The 23,744-nt window shown below is 39.1% G+C and overlaps 1 long non-coding RNA gene across 2 annotated transcripts in view; it reads right to left on the minus strand.

The window, feature by feature from the left end:
* The window catches only part of LOC147914494 (uncharacterized), a 107,043-nt gene extending 101,305 nt beyond the window's left edge, over positions 1-5,738 (minus strand). For both annotated transcript variants that reach the window (XR_015555215.1, XR_015555214.1), the window contains exon 1: positions 5,589-5,738. This is a non-coding gene — a long non-coding RNA (uncharacterized LOC147914494). The remainder of the gene's footprint in view (positions 1-5,588) is intronic.
* Between the last annotated feature and the right edge of the window lie 18,006 nt (positions 5,739-23,744).

Consider the following 23,744-nt stretch of genomic DNA (forward strand, 5'->3'; position numbering starts at 1 on the left):
TCTCCTCTCTCCCAAGAGATTTTTATTTAATAAGTCTCAGGTGGGGTCCAAACACGAATATTTTTAAGAAACTTTCTAGGTAATTCGAATATGTAAACAGAATCGAGAAGTTCCTGTTTACAGAGAGTAAGGATGGGAAGCTGAAGCGGCGGCGGGGGGGCGGGGGGACGACACGGGACGCCAGGCTGAGAGTGGCCTCCTTACCACCAAGCAGGGTGCTCTGAGCCTCCTCTCAGTGAACCAATCAGGGTAATCCGAGCCTCTCGGTGAACCAATCCCCAGGGTCTGCATGAAACAGACTCTAAGACGGTGCTCCCACAACTTGAATGGCACAGGAATCACTTGGCCAATTTGTTAAAATGCAGATTCTGATTTAGTAGGGCTGCATGGGGCACGGAAATCTGCATTTCTAACCTGCTTCCAAGGGAAGCTGTAGCTGTTGTTCCACAGACCACACTTTGAGTAGCAAGTATTTAGGATAAATGTGGTCCCATAATAAAATTTGGTCAAGTTTCTTTCAAAACCTATTTAAATGTAATAGTGATAAAGAGAGTGTAACACAAAGTTACCTATAATAGTGAAAATTTAGAAATAACATAAATGCCTAATAACAGAGTCAATATGAAGGGATAATATTCAATCTCTATATTTTCAAAGAGTTTTTAATTGCATAGAAAAATCAATAAAATATACAATGAAAAGATTAAAATATAAAATTATATACAAACTATACAGAAATATCCCAATTACATTCAAATGAATGGAAACAGACTGAAAGAAAGTGATCAATATGTTAACTGTGATTATGACAGCTTTTGTGATTATGAACAACCTTAGATTCTTTATAGTTTTCTGTATTTTCCATTTTATCTAGTTAATATGTTTTATTTTTATAATAAGGTTAAAACATATTCAGCAAAATTCTATATTATGTCAGATCATACATTTCATTCTGATATTTGTTTCAAGGGACATCTACAAGATTTAACCTCCATTAGTTTAACCCAAAATTCCCTACCTTTATCAAAATTTCCATTGTCTCTATGGATGTGTATTTTTTTCACAACTCATGATGAATTTCATGTAATTATACTCATTGTGCATGTGCAGAGTAATACCTTCTTAGATTTGTTGAAAAAGCAAAAGAAAAAAATCTATTTCAAGCTTCAAGAGGATTGAATATTGACAATTGTGAAACTAATAAAGCCACATTTGATAACCTCAATCTCTTTTCTTTTCAGGAAATTACAAGGCAATCACACTCATGAAAAATAGATGCTATATATATTTATATACGTTTGTTGCTATGTTGCTTATGGATTTTGCATCTGTTTTTCATGAGTGCAATCATACATGATAAATCAAACATCATATATCATAATCAAGCTGTGTTTATTGCAGAGATGCAGGTTGATTTAACATTTTTTAAAATTAATAATAAAATGATGTGATTAGCCATAAAATAGGATCTAACAAGGAAAGTCCCTCATACTATGACAAATTATTAGTAATGTTTAAGTAAAAGCCCCCACTCCTTTATTCACAAGGGTCAAAGTCTTCTCAAAATCTTTGCCCTAGTCCACAAAGAATTCATCTAATGAAATAGAACACATGTTCCCTGAGGAATCAAACTTACAGTGAAACCTTCAACACTGCCTTTGAGTCTTACATCCACCTGAAAGACATACACAAAAATACTTGGGTGCTCAGCAGGCTCTTTCATTAAAAATGGGTCTTTCTAAGCACATTTGAAGGGGGCACAGGGCCTCACCCTCTCAGAAATGGGCTACCAGTTGCAGTCCAGACCTGACCGAGGTATAAGGACAACTTCAACTAAAATAAAACATTTCTTGAGCAGAAAACACCCAAGTATCTCCTTATGGTTGGTGATACAGCAACCAAACGTGTTTTGTGGGTGTTTTCACCTGGAGCATCCCTCAGCTCAATCCTACTAGGTCCTTTGACACCACTGAACAACTGCCTTCTACCTGCTGCCCACAGGTACTCCAACCCATGCTGCAACAAACTGATGCTCAACCCTGGCTGCATATAAAATTCACCTGGTGAACTTCTTAAAAAATACCCGACACTGGGCCCTACCCCAAAAAACTGAATCAATCTCTGAAGATGAAGCAAGGACATTGGTGTGTTTGTTTTTTTTTAAACTCCCTGGGGATTCTGATGTGCAGTAAGGGTTGAGTGATGATAACCCACCAACTTGGCTCACCATTGCCTTGAACAAAATAGAGCACCTTGGGGTATTGGCATTTTAATATTGATCAAAAATTTAAGCCAAGGTAATGGGATTTCAGGCATCAATTATGGACCTGAGAGAAAGAAAGTGAACAGAAGGAAAAGAAAAACACAATTTTGACAATAGTAGAGCCTCTTAGAGGCCTCTGAACTCAGGCAAAATAAGTGGTCCTCTTATTATCTATTTATAGAGGTAGTTCTCTCTTATTTTAGTGTTCTGGGATTTTTTATTCATTTTATCTAACCTCAAATAAATAGAGGCTTTTCTGTTCTAAAATTTTTCCAGACAAGCTGGAGCTCTGGGCTATGCTGATTAGATTGTCTAGGACTAGAGCTAGAGGGGTATATTTTTATATTTGTAACACGCATTGCCCCAGTTTCCAATAATAATGAGCAGGTTGTCAGCATGAGCATCTTATCCCTATCAGGTATTTGTCTGTTTTCTGTCTGTCAAATCTAAACCAGAACCCAACAACCCTCATCTCTCCACCCCAAATCAATCCCATCTTTCAACTTGCCCTCATGTGGATGCTTCCTGTTGCCCAAAGCTATAATTTTTCTTCTCAATTCAACTTTATGTTTCACCAAATTAGAGTTACCAGATAAAATACAGAGCTCCCTGTATCTGAAATTTGAATTTCAGATTAAGAACGAGTAATTTGGGACACACTTATACTGAAAAATTATTTATTGTTTATATGATATTCAAATTTAACTAGGTGTCTTATTTTTTGTTTTTATTTTTGGTTTTGCTAAATCTGGAAACCATAAACCAAATATATTCTGAAACGCAGCAAAGCATTTGGGAAATTCATTTGGCATTGGCATTATGGCAGAAGAAAACCAAGTAGTTTTCTTACAATCAACCCACTTCAACTTACAATCAACCCAAGAAAAGAGGAATCCCAATTTCTAACCTTTTAATTAAAGACTTGAGGGGAAAATGAATAATCAAGCAATCTAGGTGAAAATAAGTCTGAGTTAGCATTGAAAAGATCAATTAAAGAAAAAAATCCAATTTTGAAAACATTATTATCAATATGACATTTCTTTGTAAAGGTTCTTGTAAATTGCTTTTCCATTCAGTAAAAATTTTCTAGATTAAATGCAAAAGTCATCTGTTAATCAGCGAGATTTACTTTTAAAGTTAAACCAAAAAGAAAGTAAGACTATGAGAATAATATTTCATTCTACCTCAGCTTATTTTGTACATCCACACAGTGTCAGCATTTTGATATTTAATCGTTTCAAGCTCATAGGTTTTAATTATTTTATTAAATTATTTTCTAACAATTAGATGCTTAGGCATTAAGCTCTTTTCAGTTTTACAGGACTTCCCAACAAAATGGTAAATTACAGGATGGCACTGAGTAACATCATCTCCCCCAGTGGTGCTGTAAGCCCCCTGCCCACTCACTAAGTACCATGAGTGGATTGCATTGCAGATGTGTGCCTTTCACAGATACTAAAGAGAAGCTTCAACATTTTTTTACTTATAATTATGTAAGAAGGGAGAGACATGCTAAGATTACCATCAGCCCAGGGCATGCAGTCAGCCACGCAAAGGGCACACTTGTCATTTTAAAAAAAAAACCCCAGAAGACTTGTGCATATATAGCAAGAGATTTATACAAGGATATTTATAGCAGTGTTATTTGTAATAAGAGAACAAACAGAGCTAAACTAAACTAAAAATGCTAATAGTCATTAACAGTAGAATACATAAACAATTGCAATATATAATATATTGAAATATTATAAAATAGTTGAATTTTATATACACACAATAAAATGGTCATAATGTTGACCAAAGATAAGCAAGACACATAGCATAATTCCACTTTTTATAAATCTGAAAAGTATGCAAAACAAAATGATATATTGTTTAAGTTTACTTATAATTAGTAAAACTATAAGAAGACAGGGAATGAAAACCACAAAATCCAGATAATAGTTACCTCTTAGGGGCAGGAAGAAGATGGGGCTGGGGAAAGAGATATAGTGGGCTTCAAGGTAGTGGTAATGGTCTCTGTTAATGTTGGTGGCAGTGGTCACTCCTTCATGATTCTTTATACCATCTGTATATTTTATACTTTTATTATCACACTAATATTCATTATACAAACTAATAATAATAAGCAAAATTCCTCTTCTCAGGCACATTTTATTTTTTTTTCTTTTTGAATATACATACACAATTTCAACAAGTTGATTTTTGGGAGGCTTATTTCAGTAAATATGTCCAAATTATACATTTTATAGCTCTATTTATATTTTTGTCAACCACAGCATGGAAGCTGCAAAAATTATATTCAAAAATCAGTAGTCAAGTTAATATTTTATAAAACACTTTGAAAAATGAGGAGAGAAGAGTGATTGAATGGTAGCCAGAACAGTCAGAGGGGTTAAGGGAGGAATTTATTTCTCTCTTAACCTATGAGAGAAACTTGACCATATTCCTAGTCTGAGCATAAGCAATAAAAATAGAGTGGTTAGGTTGAAGAAGGGATGACTAATAGAGTAAAATCTCGGAAAGTAGATGAGTTAGTCTTGAACAAACTGGAAAAAGGAAGGGATGGTAGGGATAGGTTTACAGAAAGTGAGGCAGAAATCTCAGAGCTTGAGTAACAACCAGGGTGGACCATTGGAAGTAAAGGATGAGAATTGTGAAGTTTTAGTAGAATTGATGAAAGAAATGAGATCTGCCAAGTAAAAATAGGACTGAGAGGTAATTTTGATGGCCCAACTTATTATAATGAACTATAATGATATCAGTCTACAAAATTGTGAGATGTTTACCCAGCAGTTTAGAAATAGAGAGGAAGAAATTAGAGTCAAGATGACGGCATAAGCAGACTCTGAACTCACCTCCTCCGGTGGACACAGCCAATTTACAACTCCTCATGGAAAAATTACCCCTGAGACAGAACTGAAAACTGGATAAGAGGAACTCCTGCAACAATGGACAATCCTAGCTGAGGTAGAAGAGGCAGAAACGCCCTTCTGGAGAGGAAAAACGCCGCCTTCACAAGCCGCCAGCTTCTCGGCCGCCGGGAGCAGCTCACAGGTACCCAGCCTCCCTGGAGGCACGGGGCCCTGACCCAGGGAGCGCCCCCACTGTAGGCATTTTGTGGACCCAGCACAATCGAGATGAATGGCATAATGTCTGACTTTGCCTGTTACTAAAACATCGGGGAGTACCCCCAGAAAAGCTGCTTCACAAAGAAACTAAAACCGGCTCTTAAAGGGCCCAAGCGCAAACTCACCCGTTTGCGAAAGCATCCTAAAATCACCAGAAAGAAAGGTACATAGTGCTGTGGTGAAAAGAAACTCACCTAATAGGCCCTGAGTGCATCTCGGTGAGGGGTGAGACCTCTCCAGGGACTGGGACATTGGTGGTGGCCATTGTTGTGGCCCGGTGTGGGCGTGCTGACACAGACGCCATTGGAGTTCTCCCTGAGGCCTGCTAGCCCAGGGTCTGCCCCACTCACTAGAGCACCAGTTTAATCCAGCTCAGCCAGGGCAGGCAGCCCACCCTAGAGACTAGCCCCACCCAACAACAAGCCCTCAGGCAACTTGTGGGCCTGCATAGATTGGGGACTGGATTCTCTGCAGCCTGGCAACTGAGCCGACTTGAGCGGGGCAGGGTGTGCACAAGGAGTGGGTGGAGAGTGTGGGGCGGTGGTGGAGTGTGTGGGGCTCCCGCCGTGGAGAGACTGGGTCTGCTTGGGGAGGTCGGGGGCACGCACATGGGGCAGGACTGTGTTGACTGTGTGTGTGGACCTGTGGGAGGCAGGGCTTGTCAGCTGCAGAAGACTTGTGCTTCTCAAAGACCCACATAGGAGGATTGCCCCACCTTCCAAAGCCTGAAACAATTGGATGCTCCCGTGCCTGAGGCCAGCCCCACCCAGCTGCAATCCTCAGAGAGCTGACAAGAGACCTAAAGGCTGGAGGCTTATAGTAATTGTAAGGCCCTGAGCCTAACAACCTGCCACGCTGGGGACATAATCACTTAAAAGAAATACTGCAACACAAATGTGGTATTAGAACTTGCAGCCAACTGTGCTGGGCTCCCCACACCTGATAAAGAGACTGAAGGGCCCACAACAACTACAAGAAGCTGAGCATTACAACAGCTGGCCAGGAGCATAACTCAGCCTCCCTGGGTGCCTACAGGGAGAGCAAACAGGACACAACAGAAGGACACACGTAGCCCACATAGGGGTCACCCCTGGAACATTGAGAACTGAGGGAAGCACACTAGAAGCCTCCTAAGGCATCACTTACATAAGGTCAACTATCCAAGAGCAGGAGACGTAGCTGACCTACCTAATACGTAGACACAAGCACAGGGAAAGAGGCAAAATGAGGAGACAAAAGAATACATTCCAAGTAAGGGAACAGGACAAAACCCCAGAAAAGGAACTAAGTGAAACAGAAATGAGCAACCTACCCGACAGAGAGCTCAACTAAGAGTGTTAAGGATGCTCACTGATCTGGGGAGAAGAATAGATGAACTCAGTGAGAATGTCAACAAGAAATGGAAGATATAAAAAAGAACCAATCAGAAATGAAGAATACAATACTGGAAATGAAAAATTCATTAGAGGGACTCAAAAGCAGAGTAGAGGATACGGAAGAACGGATCTGTGAGCTGGATGAAAGACTAGAAGAAAGTACCCGAGCTGAATAGGTAAAAGAGAAAAGAATTAAAAAGAGTGAGGACAGTCTAAGGGACATCTGAGACAACATCAAGCGCACTAAGATCCGTGTTATAGGTGTCCCGGAAGGAGTAGAGCAAGCCAAGGGGGCAGAGAATCTATTTCAAGAAATAATAGATGAAAACTTCCCTAATCTAAGGAAGGAAACAGACATCCAGGTACAGGAAGCACAGAGAGCCCCAAACAAGATAAATCCAAAGAGGCCCACACCAAGACACATCATAATCAAAATGTCCAGAATTAAAGATAAAGAGAGAATCCTAAAAGCCGCAAGAGAATGTCAAATGACATACAAAGGAAACCCCATAAGGCTATCAGCTGACTTCTCAGCAGAAACCTTACAGGCTAGAAGAGAATGGCACGATTAAGTGCTAAAAGGAAAAAACTTACAGCCAAGAATACTCTACCCAGTGAGGTTATCATTCAAAATGGAAGGAGAGATCAAAAATTTCCCAGACAAGCAAAAATTAAAGGAGTTTGTCACCAAGAAACCAGTGCTACAAGAAATGTTAAAGGGACTGATGTAAGGGGAAAAGAGAAGACCACAAATAGGAAAAGTTATCTATTTCCATGATAAGAATGTAATGGATACAAATGCACAAAAAAGAGGTTAGATATGATATCAAAAACATAAAAGGAGGGAAGAGGGGAGTTAAAGAGTACAGCTTTCAGACAGAGGTCAAACTAAAGTGACCATCAATTCTGTATAGAAGAAGAAAGGAACAGAGAAGGACTAATAAAACACTGAGAAAAAAAAAAGTTAAAAAATGGCAGTAAGTAAATACTTATCAATAGCTACTTTAAACGTCAATGGACTAAATGCTCCAATTAAAAGGCATAGAGTGGCTGACTGGATGAAAAAACAAGACCCATATATATGCTGCATACAAGAGACACACTTCAGACCTAAAGACACTCACAAACTGAAAGTGAAGGGATGGAAAAAGATACTCCACGCAAATGGCAATGAAAAGAAAGCTGGGGTAGCAGTACTCATATCAGACAAAATAGACTTTAAAACAAAAACTATAAAAAGAGACAAAGAAGGGCATTACATAATGATCAAGGGAACAATCCAACAAGAGGATATAACACTTGTACATATCTACGCACCCAATGTAGGTGCACCTAAATATATAAAGAAATTATTAACAGACATAAAAACAGAAATAGACAGCAACTCAATAATAGTAGGGGACTTTAACACTCCACTTACACCAACGGATAGATCATCCAAACAGAAGATCAATAAGAAAACATTGGCCTTAAACGACACACTAGAACAGATGGACCTAGTAGATATATACAGAGCATTCCATCCAAAAAACAAAGAATACACATTATTTTCAAATGCACATGGAACATTCTCCAGGATTGATCACATATTAGGCCACAAAACAAGTCTCCATAAATGTAAGAAGATTGAAATAATACCAAGCATCTTTTCTGACCACAGTGGTATGAAACTAGAAATCAACTATAGGAAGAAAATCAGAAAAGCCACAAATACATGGAGATTAAACAAAATGCTACTGAACAACGACTGGGTTAACAAAGAAATCAAAGAAGAAATCAAAAATACCTGGAGACAAATGAAAATGAAAATATGACATGCCAGAATTTATGGGATACAGCAAAAGCGGTTCTAAGAGGGAAGTTTATAGCAATACAGGCCTATCTCAACAAACAAGAAAAATCTCAAATAAACAATCTAACAATGCACCTAAAGGAACTGGAAAAAGAAGAACAAGCAAAGCCCCAAATCAGTAGAAGAAGAGAAATAATAAAAATCAGAGCAGAAATAAATGAAATAGACACCAAAAAACAATAGAAAAAATTAATAAAACCAAGAGCTGGTTCTTTGAAAAGATCAACAAAATTGACAAACCTTTAGCTAGACTCACCAAGAGAAAAAGAGAGAAGGCACAAATAAGTAAAATCAGAAATGAAAGGGGAGAGGTTACAACAGACACCTCAGAAATACAAAAGATTATAAGAGACTACTATGAAAAGCTATATGCCAACCAATTCGACAATCTGGAAGAAATGGAGAAATTCTTAGACTCATACAACCTTCCAAAACTGGATCAAGAAGAAGTAGAGAATTTGAATAGACCAATCACCAGTCAGGAGATCAAAACAGTAATCACAAACCTCCCCAAAAATAAAAGTCCAGGACCAGACGGCTTCCCTGGTGAATTCTACCAAACATTCAAAGAAGACTTAATACCTATCCTTCTCAAACTCTTTCAAAAATTGAGGAGGGGGGGAAGCTCACTAACTCATTCTACAAAGCTGACATTACCCTGATACCAAAACCAGACAAGGACAACACAAAAAAAAGAAAATTACAGGCCAGTATCACTGATGAACATCGATGCAAAAATCCTCAACAAAATACTAGCAAATCGCATACAACAATACGTTAAAAAGATTATACACCATGATCAAGTGGGATTTATTCCAGGTATGCAGGGATGGTTTAGCATTCGCAAATCAATCAACGTGATACACCACATTAATAAAATGAAGAATAAAAATCACATGATCATCTCAATAGATGCAGAGAAAGCATTTGACAACATACAGCATCCATTTGTGATAAAAACTCTGAATAAAATGGGGATAGAAGGAAAGTACCTCAACATAATAAAGACCATACATGACAAACCCACAGCTAATATCATCCTCAATGGTGAAAAACTGAAAGCTATCCCTCTAAGAACAGGAAGCAGACAAGGATGCCCACTGTCACCACTCCTATTAAACATAGTACTGGAAGTCCTAGCCAGAGCAATCAGGCAAGAGAAAGAAATAAAAGGGATCCAAATTGGAAAGGAAGAAGTGAAACTGTCACTATTTTCAGATAACGTGATTTTATATATAGAAAACCGTAAAGAATCCACCAGAAAACTTTTAGAAGTAATAAACGAATATGGTAAATTTGCAGGATACAAAATCAACATACAAAATTCAGTTGCATTTCTGTACACCAACAACAAAGTAGCAGAAAGAGAAATGAAGAATACCATCCCATTTACAATTGCAACAAAAAGAATAAAATACCTAGGAATAAACTTAACCAAAGAGGTGAAAGATCTGTACACCAAAAACTATAAAACATTGCTGAAAGAAGTTGAAGAAGACATAAAGAAATGGAAAGATATTCCGTGCACTTGGATTGGAAGAATTAACATAGTTAAGATGTCCACACTTCCTAAAGCCGTCTATAGAGTCAATGCAATCCCTATCAAAGTTCCAACAACATTTTTCACAGAAATAGAACAAAGAATCCTCAAATTTATATGGAACAACAAATGACCCCGAATAGCTAAAGGAATCCTGAGAAAAAAGAACAAAGCTGGAGGTATCACACTCCCTGATTTCAAAATATACTACAAAGCTATAGTAACCAAAACAGCATGGTACTGGCACAAAAACAGACACACAGATCAATGGAATAGAATCGAAAGCCCAGAAATAAACCCACACATCTATGGACAGCTAATCTTTGACAAAGGAGCCAAGAACATACAATGGGGAAAAGAAAGTCTCTTCAACAAATGGTGTTGGGAAAACTGGATAGCCACATGCAAAAAAATGAAAGTAGACCCTTATCTTAAACCATACACAAAAATTAACTCCAAATGGATTAAAGACTTGAATGTAAGACCTGAAACTGTGAAACTTCTAGAAGAAAACATAGGCAGTACACTCTTCGACATCGGTCTTAGCAATATATTTTCAAACACCACGTCTGACCGGGCAAGAGAAACAATACAAAAAATAAACAAATGGGACTACATCAAACTAAAAAGCTTCTGCACAGCAAAGGAAACCATCAACAAAACGAAAAGACAACCTAACAATTGGGAGAAGATATTTGCAAACCATACTTCTGATAAGGGCTTAATCTCCAAAATATATAAAGAACTCATGCATCTCAACAACAAAAAAACTAACAACCCAATTAAAAAATGGGCAAAAGACCTGAACAGACATTTCTCCAAAGAAGATATACAGATGGCCAACAGACACATGAAAGGATGTTCAAAATCACTAACTATCAGGGAAATGCAAATCAAAACTACAATGAGATATCACCTCACGCCCGTCAGAATGGCTATAATTAACAAGACAGGAAACAACATGTGTTGGAGAGGATGTGGAGAGAAGGGAACTCTCATACACTGCTGGTGGGAGTGCAAACTGGTGCAGCCACTATGGAAAAACAGTATGGAGATTCCTCAAAAAATCAAGGATAGAACTACCATATGATCCAGCTATTCCACTGCTGGGTATTTATCCAAAGAACTTGAAAACACCAATTTGTAAAGGTACATGCACCCCTGTGTTCATTGCAGTGTTATTCACAATAGCCAAGACTTGGAAGCAACCTAAGTGCCCATCAAGGGACGAATGGATAAAGAAGCTGTGGTATATATACACAATGGAATACTACTCAGCCATAAGAAACGATGAAATCCAGCCATTTGTGACAACATGGATGGATATTGAGGGTATAATGCAAAGTGAAATAAGTCAGAGGGAGAAGGTCAAATACCGTATGATTTCCTTCATTAAGTAGTAGATAATAACAACAATAAACAAACACATAGGGACAGAGATTGGATTGGTGGTTACCAGAGGGGAAGGGGGGAGGGAGGAGGGTGAAAGGGATAATTCAGCACATTTGTGTGGTGATGGGTTGTAATTAGTATTTTGGTGGTGAACATGATGTAATCTATGCAGAAATAGAAGTATAATGATGTACACCTGAAATTTTTACAATGTTATAAACCAATGTTACTGCAATAAACAAAAAATTAAAAAAAAAAAGAAATCGGAAGAATTTTAGTTGTGGTCCACAGTTATTTGATGATGTGGGTATCTGTGAGGGAAGGTATCTATAGGTCAGATAATCAATCATAACATATATATAGTGTTCAGGAAAAAATATCATTAAAAAAGGAAGAAAAGCATCTCACTGAATGAGAAAATTAAAGGATATGGATGAAGTCAAAGACCAGATATAGTCGAGTAAGTTAATGAGACTCTGGAAGATGTAGTATTAGGCATCATGCTCAGAGAACAAGACAATCATGTTTTCAGTCGTGGAACAAATAGAGCTTATGACAAGGTTTGTGGTGTGACCTGGAGTGTGGGTGGTTGAAGTCAAATGGTAGGTAAATTCATTGTCATTAAAGAGGGCAAGGAATCATGAAGCTGAAATCACTTGCATTGAGAGCAATGTCATTCAGGATTATGTCATGACCAGGAGTGGGGAGGAAGATTATGAGCCTGCCAAGGACTTCAGTGAAAGTAGGTGCTTTGCTAGAAATTAAGCAGTGTACAGAGACAATGGGTGGCATCATCAGCTTGTGGAAGCCTCAAAACATCGTCACATTTTACAGGAGAATGGAGGAATTATGGTCTGCAAGTGCTGAGATTTTTCCTTAAATAGTGTAAGGACCCTTGTAACTAATATTAGAGAATTCTCAGACTGTCAGTCTGCAGTTTTTCAGGTTCATACTCATTGAGTACTAATTCTTCACCTACTTGATTTATAAATTCTAAGCTTCCTAAAAAATATACTAAACAAATCAAAGGAAGCAATATTAATTCACTGTTGTGTTATTGGGGGTTGGGGGAAAGGAACTATAAATAGATGAATAATACATGTCTATTACATCAAAGAATTTAACTACTTAATGAAAGCGGGGGTGGGGCAAAGGGTACAGTATAAAGCTTACTAGGAAAACAATAAAAGGCAAGGCTAAGAATGAGGGGAATGTTGAATGTTGGCTAGAAGTGGAAACAGCTAGGCAAGGCTCCAAATTAGAGCACTCTTCAAATGGCTATGAACAACATACAACCTACTGGGCTGACTTAGGGCAGTTTTCCCAAGACACAAATTCTGAGGCAGACAGTGCTCTTGGGAACAATACTTGTAAGGAAGTGGGGAAGCAGAAGTGGACACAAGGAGAACTAGAACTGCAATGCAGTTGCAACACAGACCTCAGCTCTAGAGCTGGAATGGCCGTACAGAGTCTTCCCAAATGGAGACAGAATACTCTGGTTTCTCTTCAGAGCGCATAAATCTTTCGTCTTTTACCAAATGGAGACAGGAGGGCAGGCCATTGTCCCCCACATTGACAAGTCATTAGATGTGCTCCAGAGAGGGAGCATAACCTTGTGAAAGGCAGCTCCTATGGCCAAAGGGAATTCCTAGACAGGGACTCATCTGGGAGCAATCAGCAAATAACACTCCCACAGCAGAGCAAATGGGTGCCTTGGTGCTAAACTGTGGCATATCAATGCATCCGTACAGCCCACCCCTTATGCCGCTCAGATTCATTTGCCAGGTTGACCACATCTGAGGAAAGCTTCTCCAAGCATCTAGCTGGTCTCCTCTTGTGGGGAATTTATAAGAGGATGGTTATTAGAATGAACTATAAACCTTGCCACTGCAGCTGGGCTCAAGGCCACAGCTGATACTCATTTTCCTCTTCCTCTACTACCCATTCCAGATTTCCCTCACCCTTGACTAGCACCTCTGCAATCTAGGTGGCTTACCTGGTAGGATGACCCAGATCCTCATCCCTGAAGGATCTAAGTCCCCTGCTCATCATGCTCTTCTCAGGCTTCTATACTGTTCATTTACCATCAAAATTGGGCAGGGAAGATATGCACTAGTAAATCACTTGGGTCCCAAGCCTACTACTGATGATCAGGGCCAATCACCTCTGCCAAAGTAGTGACTTCTCTTCTTGCCTGTTTGTCTCTCAGAGCCTAAAGTGCTGAGGCAGCAACCACAGCTTCAAATTTAATGGAACTCTTACCATGTCCTCTGGTGGAAACATTCCTCTGTGGGAGTCAGAACATCTAGACTCACAGAAGTGCAAATTCCCCAAAGGGATCACTGGAAATGATGGGAAAGAGCGCTTGGTTCTTGGTCCTTAGATCCATGTATTTTACCAGCCGGGGACATAGCATCATAACATGGCCATGATTTAGGGTGTAGACTGCTTCCTGGAGAATAGTAGCTCATCTTCCCAAGGTATTATCTTCAAGTTGTCACTTCAACTGCACCTTTGAGAAGCTGTTCCATATTTCTACCATGTCAGCATCTTCTAGGAAGTTTGGTATATGATAAGACCGGAAGATCTATAGTCACGAACCCACTCTCACACATCCTTTGCTGTAAAGCATGTCTCTTGGTCTGAAGTGACGTTATACAATATGCCTTATTGGTAATTCAAACAATATGCAAGGCCCTGGATAGCACTGCTGACTGAAGGAACACGGCAGGAAAGGAAAACTATATCTAAAGTATGTTGATTCCAGATAAACTGAATCTCTCCTCCTTCCAGGATGGTTTCATTGAGGCATAGCAGCATACCATGGGCTTAGCATTGGGCTCTTTTGCTAGCAGTTTGGATGTTCGGCAGCATGGTAGCTAGATCAGTCTTGGTGAGGAAAGTCCATGCTGTTGGGCACAAGCACAGCCTCCCTGCCTGCCACCTTGGTTAATGTGTCCATGAGCTCATTGGACCAGCACTGAGTTAGCCAAAGATAGCACTGGCTAAGTATAATCTGACAGCTGACTCATTCTATCTACTTGGTTGTTGTATGCCTCTTTTGGTGGATGCTTTTGTGGGCACATGCTACCAAAATCTGTACACTTCATGCCAATTCTCATAGATCCATCCTGTTTAAAGTATAGGTTTTATTATCTTTCAGATATGGTGAGGCCAACAGATTAGGAGACAACTGCCATTGAAAAGACAGTTTGAGGGCCAACCCGCTGGCGTAACAGTTAAGTTTTCACGCATTCTGCTTTGGTGGCCTGGGGTTTGCGGGTTCGGATCCTGGGTGCAGGCCGATGCACCGCTTATCAGGTCCAGCTGAGTGGCATACTATATAGGACAGCTACAACTCTATAACTATGATACACAACTATGCACTGGGGCTTTGGGGAGAAAAGGGAAAATAAGAGGAAGATTGGCAACAGGTGTTAGCACAGGGCCAATCTTCCTCAAAAAAAAAATTACTTAAAAAAAAAAAAGGAAAGATAGTTTGTTATACTCAGAGATCCCAAGAGGAGGGGGGCAGGCCACACCATGAGGAGTCACATAGGGAAGCACCATGGTCAATCAGGAGCCAGAGGAAGGGGGGAAACCAGCAAGAGCTTTTATTGTGGTTTCTGTGGGAAGCAGTAACTTAGACAGGATAAGCAGATCTAGGACTGGCTAGTTTGAATAATTTCAGCAGGCTCTGGAGTATAGGAACTGTCCCTAGTCATCTGGTACCTGGCCCTAGGGTGATTAGGGCAGAGGAACAGAATAGCCCAGAGCGTAAGAGCCTGATATAGGAGGTGGTTGGCTTATAGATGAAAAGTGCAATTGCAGGTGAGTTGTTTGCTATCTCTAGGAAATTAGCTGGCCCTGGAAGAAGCAGTCACTCTGACGGCCCAAGATGTCAGATCATCAAAAATACAGAATAATAAGATATGATTAATGCAAATCCATATGCCTCTTTCCCATACCTCTTGGTCTCTGATTTTTCAGGCTTTATTCTTCTAGGACCCTAAAAAAAAAGCCAGGCTATTCACCACTACCAATGAGTTGATATATATTGTTACCTCAAGCCACTTCTCTGCATAGAAAGTGGATGACTAGGTACACTAGTCAAAACAGGGAGCCTGAATTCTCATAGGGTTTTATCTTCTACCCTATGGATCAGATATGTCTTATCAAAATCTTCATACATGCCGCTGCTTGCTCATCTGATTAACCTGATGTCATCAGTATAATGGAACATCTATGGAATGTCCAGATGGTCCAGTCCTTTCAGACTAAATTATGACAGAGAGTAGGAGAGTTAATATAGCCCTGGAGCAAAAGCATAAATGCATACTCTTGGCTGTCTCACATTAATTCAGATTGCTTCTGTTGCTCCTTCTTGCTATGGAAAAAACAAAAACAAAAACAAACAGATTCGCCAATCTAATGTACTGTGTCCATCCGCTCTAGAAGAAATACTACATCTAATACAGTAGTTGCAAACGGGGTTACTACTTGCCTAAGCTTGTGGTGAACTGTTATCATCTGTCAAGGTTTTTCTATTTTTTAAAGATCAGACTGGTGAATTAAATAAAGATATGATGGGAACCACCACCCCTGAATCCTTTAGGTTTTTAAGGGTGATGTTCTCTGATGTTCCTCCTGGGATGTGATTTTTTTTTTTTTAATTTATTATCTTGACTGGCGGTGGAGACAGGGGTTGGAGGGAAGCCCGTTTCAGAGCTTCAATTTGGTCTTCCCTACTATGTTAGCTCTTATGCCTCAGGACAAGGAACCGCTGCAGGCATTCTGCCAACTACCAATAGCATCAATTCTGACTGTATATTGGGGACTGAAAAAATAACTTCCAGATGAACGTGTGGATCCAGTGAGCTGGACCTGGGCCAGGATTCCATTTTTTTAATCTGATCCACATATGCCTCGCTCTCTAGGAGAAGGAGTCTTAGTGATATTTTGGATTCTAGGGTATCAACCTCAACCTAACCCCATGTTCAACAGTCCTCAAAAAATCTGGGTGTTTCCTTCCTTACTTGTATAAATGGTCACAGGCTGCTTTAGGGGGATTGTTACGTACACCTGCTATGGTATTACAACATGCTTCCTCATGAGGATCCAGCCTTCCCTTCAGTCAGTGATTCACAATGTAAAAATAGGGCGAGGTTCAAAAGTAGGACAAGGGATCATGATGTTTTTTTGAGGTGACTATCCAATCTGTATAGTCCTACTGGGACACTTGGGCAGGTCTCACAGCATTGTCTTTTTAGTGCCAGCATGTCTCTAGCAGGGCAGTGTTGTGACTTGAACCTAGTTATTTTTCTGATGGCTAGTAGGAGAGGTGGGAATAGATCCTGAAAGAGTGTGCATTGTCTTGTGACTCAGAGGCCTTTGCATTGTCTTAAAGCAGAGGAGGAATGCTAGACTTTAACAGGCAAGAGTGGGTTACTTTTACAGGTCCAGCATCCAATGAAATCTGGAGATTCAAGACTTCCAAGTATATTGACTCGGATGTCTCCATCCCATATCTCAGGATCAAACATCTTTGAAATCAAAGTCCTAGGCATAGCAGTCTCACCAATAATGCTATAACTAAGGATATTTCCCCTTTTCCTAATTATAAATAACTCAGATAAGCAAAGTGTACATCTTTCTTCTTTCCCATCTATTTCATTGATTTAAATTACTAGGAGAAATTTTGTGGTCAAATGGTACATCTGTCTTAAAAGCTTTTGGTATATATTGTCAAATATGTTCCAGAAATGTTAGACCAGTTTATACTCTAACTAGCAATGAATGAGAACACCTGTGTCCCCAGAACCAATGATATGGTTCTGTAATTTTGTAATATCATTCATGGTAATTTTTTGTAATATGGCAAGATAAAAAGGCATTTCCTTTTTTGTTTTAAATATTTTGAGTTTTAAATAGTTAATGGATATTTATGTTTTTCTTTTGTAAGTTGCCTATCTAAATTCTTTGGAAAAGTCAACAACAATGCTCAGAAGAACAATGAAGGTCATCTGGTGCAGTGTTTACAAACTGTTCTCTGAATGTCCTGTGCTCTGGTAAAGAGAAACTTTGGGGGTTGGAGGGAGGGAGCCATTATGGGGAGAGAAACCACGCAGCGGAGGAGGGAAAGGTAAGCAGAAAACATCATTGCCACACACACATATAAACACACACTTTGCTTCAAAAAGAATATCTACATTTATTTTTGTTTTATTTATTTGGCTTCCCCTTAATATTTTATTTGAAATAAAGGGTCAAATAAAGCCACTTTGTAAATCACTACTTCTTGCCCATCTTCCCAGTATTTTAGATGAGGAGGAAACCAAATCTCAGAAAAGCTGGAGGCCTCTGGGCAGCCAAGGGAAGACTACACCTTGGGCTGGTCCATCAAAGCGGGTGATCACCTCCACTCTACTGTTTCAAGATGTTTTCTTTTTCTGATTACCCAGCCAGAAAACAGTTCAAGGTGATTCAAGTGTAAAAAGTGCAAGAACTTTCTCCTTACAACAGTTACTTCCCTTAGGGACGGGGTATGACTCTTTTAATAAGCCTTTTTTTTTTATTTATTTATTTATTTATTTAATTTTTTCCCCCCAAAGCCCCAGTAGATAGTTGTATGTCATAGCTGCACATCTTTCTAGTTGCTGTATGTGGGACGCGGCCTCAGGATGGACGGAGAAGTGGTGCCTCGATGCGCACCCGGGATCCGAACCCGGGCCACCAGCATTGCAGCGCGCGCACTTAACCACCAAGCCACAGGGCCGGCCCGGTTAATAAGCCTTTTACCACTAGGCATCTCCTATAGCTGGCCTTCATGGTCTGTAGCCCTCTAGATGCAAAGCAGCCTCATCATGTGGATTTCTATAACACATTATTTTAAATGGAAGATCAAAGATTAAATAAACTGACTCAGTTTTCTCTCTCTTATGTACTGGGATTCACATTTTCCCTTATCCTTCTAAATACTTGATTGATAATGTTTTCTAAACAGTGGTTAGTACATAATTTACCAAATCATAATTTACTGATTTACTTGGATTTCAGGAACATCATCTTAGTTATTCAGCCCTTGGATATTACCAGGGCTGAAAATACATTTCTGTTTCAGGTTTTACATATTTTAGCAATTGTTTTCGGTTCATGTACTTTTGCCCTAAAGCAGTTTAAAGACAGTACAATTTTAAACATCAAAAAGGGAATAATGCTAAATACTTTACTTGAACTTGGAACTTTAGGACTACCAACAAGTTTTGCACTCTAAAAATACCCTAATTATTCCCAGTTTTTCCACTTGTTCTATTATTAACTCTTTATGTTCTTATTCACTATTTTATATCCTATGATCTATACCTACCATTTATTGTATAACTTCTATGTGCTAAGAAATTGATCTGCATCACCTCATTTAATCCTCACAGTAACAAATATTTAGATGGGTCAGAGACTATTATTATCCCCATTTCACGGATGCAGAAATGGAGTCTTAAAGAGGTCAAGTGTCACATCAGGCTTTAAGTCATGGTCCATCTGCTTACGGAATTCAAGCTTTTTTTTTTTTTTTTTTTTTTTGTGAGGAAGATCAGCCCTGAGCTAACATCCATGCCAATCCTCCTCTTTTTGCTGAGGAAGACCGGCCCTGAGCTAACATCTATTGCCAATCCTCCTCCTTTTTTTCCCTTTTTCTCCCCAAAGCCCCAGTAGATAGTTGTATGTCATAGTTGCACATCCCTCTAGTTGCTGTATGTGGGACGCTGCTTCAGCATAGCCAGAGAAGCAGTGTGTCAGTGCGCACCCGGGATCCAAACCCTGGCCGCCAGTAACGGAGCACGCGCACTCAACCGCTAAGCCACGGGCCCGGCCCCCAGAATTCAAGCTTTTATCCAGAAGATTTTACACCTCCCATGGTACAGAAAGAAATTCTGCAATCATTTGGATAGTTCCTTTGATTAAGCCTTAATTTCTATCGTCTCTCCAAGCACTCTAAGACATTATTGGAGTCAAGACACTCCAAAATTTTCAAATTATAGAAATTTTATTAGACATATAGTAAGATATACTTTATACTCTGTCAAGTATAAAGTATGCTGACAAGATCTGTCAAGACTCAGCATACTGAAGATGTTCTGTTACAGACGCGGACACTAAATGGTCATCAGACCCTTTAATACTCCGTAATTCCCTTGTGCGTTGAAATAAAAGTACAGAATCATAATAGTTTGGATTATAAAATTATCAGCCTCTGGAGGCAGGGCTCTATCTAGCCAAAAGTATACATATATATTTGTAAAATGTGAGTCTAGAACCTTGAATTCAGAAAGATCAGGGACACATTTGCTAGATTTGTCTCCTTTCTGAAACCACATCCTTTGACTTTCTACTTCTGCTTGTGGATAGAACCTCAGTTCTTGGATGTGATGTGATAGAAATTATAAGAACTATACTCTTGAATTAATCTAAAGATAACCTAGTAAATCTCTATTAGCATATGCATTATATCAGTACTACAGATAATTTTGAAAAATCATTAAATGATGAGGATTCATTTTGGCCCAATAACTATGTTTTGATCGTATTTAAGATCTAAAAAGGGAGAGTGAGGGATGTTGACAAGGTTATCACCATCACTTATGGATAATGAAAATTATCTAGAATTCAGTTTCACATTTTATATCTGACAACACTGAGACATGAAACTCTGAAGGATTCTACTTGTCTTACATTTTTATAGGATTGGTAAAGGACTTGAAGTCCTCTTCGAGTGTATCCCACTGACAAAATTTTTGTGAGATGACGAATAGGTTTCTTTGTATATCGGTTTGGAAAATAAACTCTATGGAGCTAAACAAATTCACTTCAAGTCAGCACAGAACATAGCTCAGGTCATAAAAAGTAATGTGAGATTGTATTTTAGATACTGTTAAAATCCTTTAGCCTCATTGTTATGATGGTTGCCATTTTCCTTAATGGCTCTGCATCTGCTTGTTTCTATCCAGCTACTGCTTAGCATGGTTTCTCCTGTATATTGATGTCTTAGTTTAAATTTTTGAGAGATGGATCTGATTGACCCAGCTCCCCTTTCGATGCCAGGGCATAGGGCTCCTACAACAAATGTGACCTGCGCCAACATCACAGCACGACAAGTAGGATTATTGACAGTTCCACAGGAGAGTGGAGGCCTGTGAATTGCTCTTGTGGTCACCGAACAGCCCTGGGTCCAGCTATCTTAAGGTCTAGTGTCTGCTTATTTCTAGAATTTTTTGAGATTTCACTGGAAACTTATAATAAAGCTCAAATTTTATTTGAGCTAGTTTGAGTAGGTTTCTGTTCCTTATAAACAAAGAGCATATTCCAGAATAGATTCTAACAACCCTGTCAAAATTTTTCACTTCCATTTTTTATGTCTTAAAATATATAGTTTACCTAATACACATTATTATATCTTCAAAAATTTATGTCTTTTATAGGAGAAAGTTAAAAATTAAAATATGTTCCGTTTCCCTGAAAATAGGCAGCAACTCCAATATACAGGGAATGAACAAATGAGGACACATATGAGAATGAGGAAGTAGAAAAAAGAGAGAGAGAGAAGAAAGGAGAACAATGTTCTCCTTTGTTTTGCCTTCCCAGAGATTCAAGTGTTAGTGAGAAAGTTGCTCTAAACAGAAATACAACATGGCAGTTAAGTGGTTCTTTCTGAAGCTAGGCTGCTTAGGTTCAAATTGTGGCATTGCTAAATTTAGCTGGATGACCTTGGACCCTAATCTTTTTGTGCCTCAGTTTCTCATCCTTAAATTTGGTAAAACAACTTTCAGTTTTTAACTAGTTATCTCAGGTTCTATAAAAATAGACTAAACTCGCTTATGTTTTCATAGACACTAAAAAAATATATAGATCCAATGGGCATTTATGATATCCTTCTGATTGGACAAGGATAGGACAATAACCCTAGATAACTTTATGATTCAGCTAGGGAGTCTGAAGGCAAGAAGGCTGAAGCTGCTTTCTCATTTGCCCAAGACAGTATAGACCTTCTACAGCCCAGAGCAGTCCTAGACCATAACACATGTGTCCTTCCTCCATCAGGAAACTTCATCATCTCAAACTCTTGATTTCTTTTCCACTGAGGGACATCCACTTAAATGCCCAATATGCTCTGGGATTGAATAGTACCTGGGCAAAAATTGTGTGCAATGATTCATGACAGGTGGCAATTTGACTTTTTTCCCCAAGAGCTCTTTTGGGCAGGTGCTACAAATCTATAATCTAGAATTGCCTGGATTCCTAACACTGGCTTGCAAACCTCATCAGCCTGTAGGGTTCTGAGCTCTAAATCCTTGCCTGAGGAGCTCACTACCTTGATTGGTAAATATGTAACTCTTGGTTCTTTCTTGGCTGCCTAGGTTCAATCCTTTGATGACCTAAGGGAGGTACTTGGTGTACTCCAACTCAAGACTGGTTTCAAACATCCCGAGTTTACTGTCTGGATTTCAGCTATTCGCCTGTCAGCTGTTTCCTTGCCTAAGCTTTTGGTCAGATTTACTTGCTCCTGGCTCTTGGTTCCTGCCACCCACAGTCCTGGTATTATCATACCCAACATTTGCCTCTTTGGGAACGGTAGACTAGGTGGCTATCAGGACAGGGGCTAGAACTGATATTTACAGAGTGACATCTAAGTTTAGGAGCTATGCTGGACCCTACAAATGTGTGTGTGTTTAATCCTTATTAAAAACTATGATATAGAGATTATTAGCCCCATCTTATAAATGAGAAACCTGAGGCTCAGAAATCATATAGAACTTGCTAGAAAAAGCATACGATTAGCACTTGGTGGAATTTCTGGCTCCTCATCACCACTGAACACAGCAAAATTGCATTTATGACACACCATTAGTAGTTAGAGGTTTGCCCTCATCTTTGGCTTGCTTTCCTTCAATTCTTTGTGAAGAGAACTGCCCATGTGGTTATTTTTTTTTTTTCTAAATAAATCTTCACTATTAAAATGAATCAGAGTTTCCTGGAACCAAACATTCACTGGAACCCATATTATACAGATTCTTCCTGAACTCCTTGACTTGCACTTGAGCCAGAAAGGAAAACAGCATGATGGTGAAGACACAGGCTTTGGGGTTGACAAGTGTGGACTCAGGTTCTGGCACAAGCACTAACTGGTGTGTAACTCCGGTCTGATTACTTAATATATCCTTATGAGACTGTGCACGTAAAGCTTTTAACAGGACCTGAGAAGTAATGAAGAGTAAGTGTTCAGTAAACACGAAGTACTGTTGTGTTCTTATTTCATAATGATTATCAATTATTACTGTGTTCTTCCAAAGCACCTTTCCAATCGTGTGTTCTGAATTGAGGTCACAGAGAGTAGGGCAAGTAAAAGTCAAGTGAGCGGCATAAAAACCAAAGACTTGAAACAATAGTTCTCTCTTTTCTTCAGCATCTGTTCTCAACTACCTTTCAAGAGAAGAAAGCACACGGGAATGGAAGGTTCAAAGCTCGGAAAGGAGGAAAAGATGGTCACCCTCCAGTTCTTTTCTGAGAATTCAATTGATCCATTATAGTAAGTAATCACTTTGAAACTAGGAAACAAGAATGGTTAACGGAGTTTTAATATAGAGGTTATATGGAACCAGATTAATGAATAGGAAGTGAGCCAGAATTTACTAATGAAATGCAGAACCTTTACCTCTGGATCATTGATCCAGACCTGGCTGGGTTGTCATAATATTTCATGCGATAATAGCTTTTACCACAGTGCTGGGGGCACTTTGTACTCTGTGATTTTTCAGGCAGACACTAGTACAAAAATACTTGTTAAAAATTGTATATTATCTTAATGGCTAATTGAGTAACTCTGAATAAACTTCTTGAAGTGCTTTAGCCCTATATTTGTTCATCTATAAAAGTAGCACTTTTCTTGTATTGACCACCTACAGCTTCGCCAGTGTGTGGTGAGTATAAAAATCTGATAAACAATTTTAAGTGCAAGTCAGTTGATCTGTGGTCCCGTCATCACAGTGTTATGTGATCTGAATCAGGTCATTCAGTGTCTCTGGCCTCCATTTTCTCTTCCATAAAACAAGCATCTTAATGGTATAATTTGTATGGTTTTGCCATTGACAATATCACTCTCTCATGCTTTCTCTCAGTTCACATAACAGCCCCCTCT

This window comes from Ceratotherium simum, chromosome 19 (assembly GCF_057802395.1).
Source record: "Ceratotherium simum simum isolate JZ-2026a chromosome 19, ASM5780239v1, whole genome shotgun sequence".
Classification (NCBI taxonomy): domain Eukaryota; kingdom Metazoa; phylum Chordata; class Mammalia; order Perissodactyla; family Rhinocerotidae; genus Ceratotherium; species Ceratotherium simum.